Source organism: Brassica rapa, unplaced genomic scaffold, assembly GCF_000309985.2.
Source record: "Brassica rapa cultivar Chiifu-401-42 unplaced genomic scaffold, CAAS_Brap_v3.01 Scaffold0672, whole genome shotgun sequence".
Lineage (NCBI taxonomy): Eukaryota > Viridiplantae > Streptophyta > Magnoliopsida > Brassicales > Brassicaceae > Brassica > Brassica rapa.
In genome coordinates, this window is record NW_022610612.1 from 11,775 (window position 1) to 19,118 (window position 7,344).

Sequence of the window (7,344 nt, forward strand, 5' to 3'; positions counted from 1 at the left end):
GTTGCATATAGTCTTGTGGCTGTCTTACATTGAAGTATTAGATTCATGTCTAAGTACTGAGTAAAGAAGCTCTTAAGAGTGCCTAAGTAACTTGTCTTGAATCTGTTAGGATCTTACTTGTACTTAGAGATTTAGCTTGCAAAGAATAGAACTTGATAATGCCTTGTGTCTATCTGTTGCATTGCTTGTGATATTGGGAATCAAACTTGATAATTTATTAATCAAGATTTGACATCAATACTATTGAAAAATGGTTAAATGCTTAATGTCGGTTCTAAATTAACTTGTCTTGTTAAGATGATAGATTATATTATCTAATCATGCTTGCTTTCATGAGTTAGAAACTGATTAAGATTAATGCATACTGCCTTGTATTGTTGCATTTAGATTAAAATCTAAGTTGCATAAAATTGCCTAAATACTTTGACTTGAATCTGATAAGGTCTTGCTTAGTATTTAGAGAATGGTTGCTTGCATAGATAAGAACTTGACATTGTCTTGATTCTATCTAATGTTATAAAGCTTGAGACATTGGTGATCAAACTTGATGAAGTCAAGGATTGATCCCAATGCAATTATGACTTATCTTTGCTAGAGTTTGAGTGATGTTTCAGGTTCACAAAAGGTGTTCCTAGTTCATCATCAAATCCGAGTTGAAAGAGAAAGTATGGTGTCCATTGTGTGTGCAATGGAGAGTTATTACAAGAAGGGTGAAGCGCAGATGGTTGTAAAACCCACTTGAAGCTCACTGGTCTTCCTCTTACCACTGCAAGTAACTGAAGAAGAAGCCAACCGGGTCTAGGCAGTGGCGTGCCTATTCAAGAGGGTGCTCAAACTAAGACAGAGCACTCTTGGCTGTGTGAAGAAGAAGGCTACTCTATCAAGGCGGCTTCTATTGTGAGGTGATTGAAGAAGTAGCTGACGCATCCACAAGCATTCCATCATGGTGGTGAATTCAGAAGGATGATTGCAATAAGAGAAGAAGAAGAAGTGAGGATTCAAGTGGTAACTTTGAGAACCACTCCTCATCATCTTAAACAAGGGAGTAAACCTAATCTCATCTGTCTTAATATGTCTTGATAGGTTTATCTCCTGATTATACTATGTGCTTTCCCTAATTCCATTAAGAGTTTATAGCTTCTAGTAGAATGTCTAGACTAATTGCACTGAAATTGTTTTGCTGCTGCATTGTCTTATTGATAGTAAGTAATGTCTAGAGTCCCAGAATCTCATGTTCTGTTTATTGCATTGTCTTGGGTGTTGTCATAGCTTGAATCATCATGAATGTGTTGTAGAATTGAGTAGAATGTCTCTACTGCTTGCATCATGATTGATAAGTTATTCTGCATACATAAGCATATCTCATACTGTCTAACACTACAAGAAAAATGAGTTTTAATAGCACACCGGAATAGCATTTTTTACGATTATGCTATAGTTGACATACCCGTTAGTTTTAGATAGCGTTTGTATATTTGGAAACGCTATGATAGAGCCGTATATTTGCAAACGCTATGATAACATATGGTTTTATATGTATCACTTGGTTTTGATAGCAAAACATGATTAAAAACGCTATATTTGGTTTTTAAATCCCTAAACCCTAAAACAAGTTTTTAAACCCTAAACTCTAAATACAAATTTTAAACTCTATTTTTAACACCAAATCTTAAATTTAACTTCAAATGTTAGATATAAACTCAAAAATTAATCATTTCCAAAATTTTATCTCAAATCTTAAAATCAATATTCCAAACCTTTAACTTTTAAACCCTATACTCATACATTTATTCGAACCTTCAAATTTTAAATATAAAGTAATTAAAAAAATCTCAAACACTAAATAAAAATTCCAAAAATTATTTATTTTTCAAAAATTAATATTAAATCAATACTCTAAACCTTTAATCCTCAAACCCTATACTCAAACCTTTATTCCAAACTCATACTTTAAATCTAAAATCTAAAAACAAACTTTTCAAACCCTACACTCGAACATTTAAACCTTTAAACTAATTTCATTTACTTATACTCTTTTACTTTAAACCTTTAAACTAATTTCATATTACAGTTTAAAAATTTTGGACTTGGACTAATGGTTATATACGAACCACACGATCTTCTTTTGGATCTAAAGTTAGTGATCCACTAACTGTTTTCTGATTGGTAAATGTAGGGTGACAAAGATCACTACTTTCAGCCTTTGATAAATATTGATCCAACGGCCACAATTAATTAATTAATTTTGCTAATTTATTTCTGCCTCAGATTTTTTGTTCTTTCCTTTCTATTTTGTTCTTCTTCCCTACGCCATCAACATATCTCTTTTTCTTTTCTGTATCTGTGCACATCTTTCTTTCTTATTCTCTAAACCACCACCACCACCGTCTCTTGTTATTCCTCTTGTTCAAATGGCGGTGGACTCCAAAGAAGGAAGGATGAGAAGACAACATGGTCGAGATCTGGAAATCCAAGTGTAGGAGAGCTTTCTCAAGAAGTGTCGCGCAGGTCTTCAATCTACACAGAAACTTTAATATGTTGCTTCTCCATTGCTCATCGATCCAGAAACAGGTAGAAATCAATATAGATCTGAAATCGATTTCTAGGGCTTAGAACTGATTAAATCGTTTTTTTTTATTAGTTGGAGAGCTTGCTGTCTATAGTTGGTGGAGTATGGTCAGTGAATAGAAAATCTTGAAGCTTGAGACAACGGTGCGCGGAGAGGATAGATAAGCCAGAGACGAACTTGACGGTGTTGTAGGGGATGAGCTTGGCAGTGGTGAGCCGAAGACGAGCTCGACGACAGTGAGTGGGAAGAGCCAGGGTGATTCCGTCGTCGTCTCCGACGAAGAGAGACGCGAGGGCTTTGTTGTCACAGCGAATGGTGGTTGACGGCGGAGTTAAGAAGCTTCAAAGCGGCATGGTTTTATTATTAGGTTTAGTTAGCAAATAGGTTTAGGTCTAAGCTTGGTTTAGTTTTGGTTTATTTTTTTATATGTAAACCGTTTTTAGTTTATGAAAAATTCAATTTAAAATATTTAAAATATTTTTTTTATTTTTTTTTTAATTTTTCAATAATGTAATAATAACAATAAAAGCACGCTATTAAAGAATATTTAATTGCATACAAAAAAGTGCTATTATATCGGAAGAAAAGATAGCAGAGCATAAAACCGTTATGTAATGTCTTTTATCTATTATGACGGGCGATGATACAGCGCTTCAAAAACCGCTATAGTATCGTTATATAGCGTTATTCGTCCGCTATTAAAACGCATTTTTCTTGTAGTGTAAGTTCAATCCTAGTGTTATCTGATGCTATTGCCTATGTCTAATCCATCAATAAAAGTCTTGCATCAATTAGAAATTGTCTAAGGTGCTTGCATCATTGGTTCTGATTGAAACTGTTGTGCAGAGCTTTAAATATTACTCATGGATTGAACCTGTTGCTTCATATAGCTAATGCTTTAAGATTGTGCATTCATGTAGTAATGCATTTAAAAAATGAGCCTACATTGCAAATGTACTGATGTAAGCTTGCATTGCATTTAGAGAAATTAAAATCTGCTTGTTAGCATCTAATGTCTTGTAGGATTTAGAAGTATGTCTAAGCTACTTGAATCATTGGCCTTAATAAATCTAGTAAGCATAAGCATGAATTGAGTCACGCTTGTTGCCTTGATTGCATAAAGAATCATCTAGTCTTGTGTTCATTTGGATTGAATCTGTTTCATTCATATAGTTAGTGTGTAACCTAATGCATTCATCTATTGTTGCATTTAAAAAATAAACTGAATTGAAAGCATACATTGAGATCAGTATATTGTTGAAAGCATACATTGTCTTTTCATATTCTTGTCTTGATTGTCTAGCTTGTTTCAAGTATCATATATTATTGTGGCATTGGTGATCAAACAGGATGGATGATCTTGGTTTGATTCCAATGGGATGATCTGATCTTGCATTGAGTTGTGGTGGTGTTAGGTACACAAGGGAAGTGATACATGTAACTCGCCATCAACCAAGAATGTAGAGCCAAAGGTCTTGTGCCATTACATATCATCACTTGGACATGTTAGTCCATAATCTACAGGAAGTGTAGTGTGATTGATTATGCAATGAGAGATGGCCATTGCATAATACCATTGGACATATCTAGTCCTTAGTCTACAGGAAGTGTAGCATGGGTCATTATGCAATGAGAGATGTGTCTTGTGAGACTCTCTATGGTGATTCAAACACCCTAATTCCTGGTTAAGGAAGAGAGAAAACTCACAAGAAGAAAGCTATCATAAAAGATGATAGTTATTAGACCATGGAGATGCATAGGATCATCACAAGCTTAGCTCCTTCTAGTCTTGGTTCTAAGCTTGAGGGGGAGTCTTAATGCATATGATCCATGGTCAGTAACAAGTCTTTGCAAAAGGATTCTACAAGGATCATCAACCGGACCAAGATAGTGGCGTGTCTAGGCAAGAGGCTGTTCAGAGCAGTCTTGGCGAGTGAGGAAGAAGGCTTTCCATCAATGCGGCTTCAATGAGAGGTGATTGAGGAGAAGCTGATGAATCCAAGAATCCATTCTGCCTTTCCAAGAAGTTGGTGATGCCATGAAGATGGTGCATTGGCCGAGTTAGGAAACTCACAAAAAAAAAAAACACAAGGGAAGTTCCCTTAGACTTTTAAAACCTTTTCTTTCATCTTATTCATTGCTTGTACTTGAAAAGATACTTAAAATGATTATGATTGAATTGTGAGATTGTGTGCATCAAGTGTGATGCAGGATATTCATTTTCTTGGTTTTGATAGGTATTGATGCACCTTTGGGATAATGTATCAGGTACTGATAGGTACTGATGCTCACTAGTGTTTTGAAGATGATCTGGTCGTGTCCTAGCTTCTCTAAGATGGCTGAGAAGTCAGTTGAGAGGGGGAGACTTCAAACCGGTTCCATGAAGAGGTGAAGCTGAAGTGTGAAGTGTTAAGTGTGCGCAAAGCTGTGAAGAGTTTCTGCACCTGTTAGGCCTTGATCCAGAGCTTCTTGTGTCCAACCACATTGGTTCTAAGGCACAAGAGCTCACTGGCCAATCCCTAGGCTTTGGAGAGCTCTACTCTTTTTCCCTTGCAAGGTTTTGTCCCAATGGGTTTTTCCTTGTAAGGTTTTTAATGAGGGAGACTCTTCAGAGTTCCAAGCTTGGCTTAGGATCTCCTAAAGTCAAGCTTGAGGGGGAGTTTTGAACTGAAGAGAAGATAGAGCTTGTACAATAATAGGGCAAGCTCTAGAAGATGTCAAGAAGAGTTCAATCAAGCTTCAGAAGTGTTCTGAAGTAGTTATCTTGGGAAGTTAAGTCTAGGGAAGACTTAGACTGATCATGTGAAGGCTTTGGAGGAGTTAGAGAGAAGATGGTCCAAGGTGCAATTATAGGGCGGCCTTGTACGGCCTGGTACGGCCAAAGGCGAACCAAAGAAGATGGTGGATCGACCAAAGAAGTGAGAAAGAGTGTTGGGCAAATATAGGGCGAGTGGTACGGACAGGAGGTCCGTACCATCGACCGTACTGCCAATCATCTCGCCCACACATCCGGTTTAAGCAATGTTGAAGAAGTGCAAAGTCTGGGCGTGTTTATCTTGGCTTTGAGGACCGTTGGGAGCTACATGAAACAAAGGAAATATCCCTTAGGATCAGAGTGATCCAAGAGACAGGCTGGAAAGAGAAAAGCACTTTACCTTTCCAGCCACCTTTCCACATGAGTCCATCTTAGCCTTTCATTCAAAATGGATCAATCCCACCTTCCATTCAGTCAAGGCACTACCACAATTTCCAGCTAGCATCAAGACCAGTCTACTCTCATCCTAGCCATCCATTCTATCATTTATTTACAACCTTAGGATGTAGGGTTTATGAGTGTAATGTAAAGGCATATAAAAGCCTTGTATATGTGATTGTAAACACTTAAGTGAGTAAGGGGGTTTCCCTTCTCCTTCTCTAATCTGAAACACTTTCTCTTAGTCTCTCTAGTCTCTCATCCTGAATCTCTATACACGTTCTCAGTCTTGTTACTAATCTCTTAAACACTTAGACACACAAACACTCATTAAACTTCCTTTCTCTCAAATCGCTTCCAAGCTCTCTCTCTTTACCCATTTGGGTTTCATACACACATACAACCTGAGTACTCTTAAATCTCATAAGGGGTGACTAAGGGAGATCTCTATATGCTTGAAGAACTCACTTCTGTTCCTGATTATAGTTGCTCGTTTACTTCTGCTTCTTTGTTGAATAAAAATGTATTGTGGCATGCTAGAGTAGGACACCCTCATGTTAAAGCTTTGAACTTAATGGTACCAGGTGTTGTGTTTGAGAACAAAGATTGTGAAGCTTGTATTTTAGGCAAGCATTGTAGAACTGTGTTTCAAAAGTCTACTACCGTTTATGATAATTGCTTTGATCTAATTCATTCAGATGTGTGGACTGCTCCTTGCTTATCTAGAGATAGTTATAAGTACTTTGTCACATTCATTGATGAAAAATCCAACTACACCTGGTTAACCTTAATTCAGACCAAAGATAGGGTACTTGATGCATTTAGGAACTTTCAAACTTATGTAACTAACCATTATCATGCTAAGATTAAAATTTTGAGATCAGATAATGGAGGAGAGTACACAAGTCATGCATTCAAGCAACACTTATCACAGCATGGGATCCTACATCAAACAAGCTGTCCGTATACTCCACAGCAAAATGGAGTGGCTGAGAGGAAGAATAGGCACCTCATGGAAGTGGCAAGGTCTCTTATGTTTCAGAGTAATGTTCCAAAGAGATTTTGGAGTGATGCGGTTGCCACTGCTTGTTACTTGATCAACAGAACTCTAACCAAGGTTCTGAATGAGAAGGCTCCATTTGAAGTTCTGAACAGGTACAAACCAGCACTTGATTACTTGCGAGTCTTTGGATGCCTATGCTTTGTGCTCAAACCAGGAGAGATGATCAACAAGCTAGACGCAAGAAGTACTAAGGCTGTGTTCATAGGATACTCAGCTACACAGAAAGGATACAATTGCTATGATCCTATAGCAAGGAGAGTACTTGTATCTAGAGATGTGAAGTTCTTGGAAGATAGAGGATACTATGAAGAAAAGAACCAAGAAGACCTGAAGGACTTAACATCAGACAAGGCCACCACCTTGCGGATCATCCTTGAAGGTCTTGGAATCAGTACATCCCAGGATCCAAGGAATCACGCAACTACACCTCCTGAAGTTGGTTCACCATCCCACCTTGATCATGAGGGAGGAGTGGAGCATGAGGAACCCATGCAAGAGGCTAACCAGGATGAAGGAGGA

The 7,344-nt window shown here is 37.5% G+C and overlaps 1 long non-coding RNA gene across 1 annotated transcript; it reads left to right on the forward strand.

Moving 5' to 3' along the window:
- Window positions 1-1,870: 1,870 nt before the first annotated feature.
- LOC103849949 lies at window positions 1,871-3,115 on the forward strand. The gene is made up of 2 exons (XR_629597.3): window positions 1,871-2,571; window positions 2,642-3,115. It is a non-coding gene; the product is annotated as an uncharacterized LOC103849949 (long non-coding RNA).
- The last annotated feature ends 4,229 nt before the right edge of the window (window positions 3,116-7,344 follow it).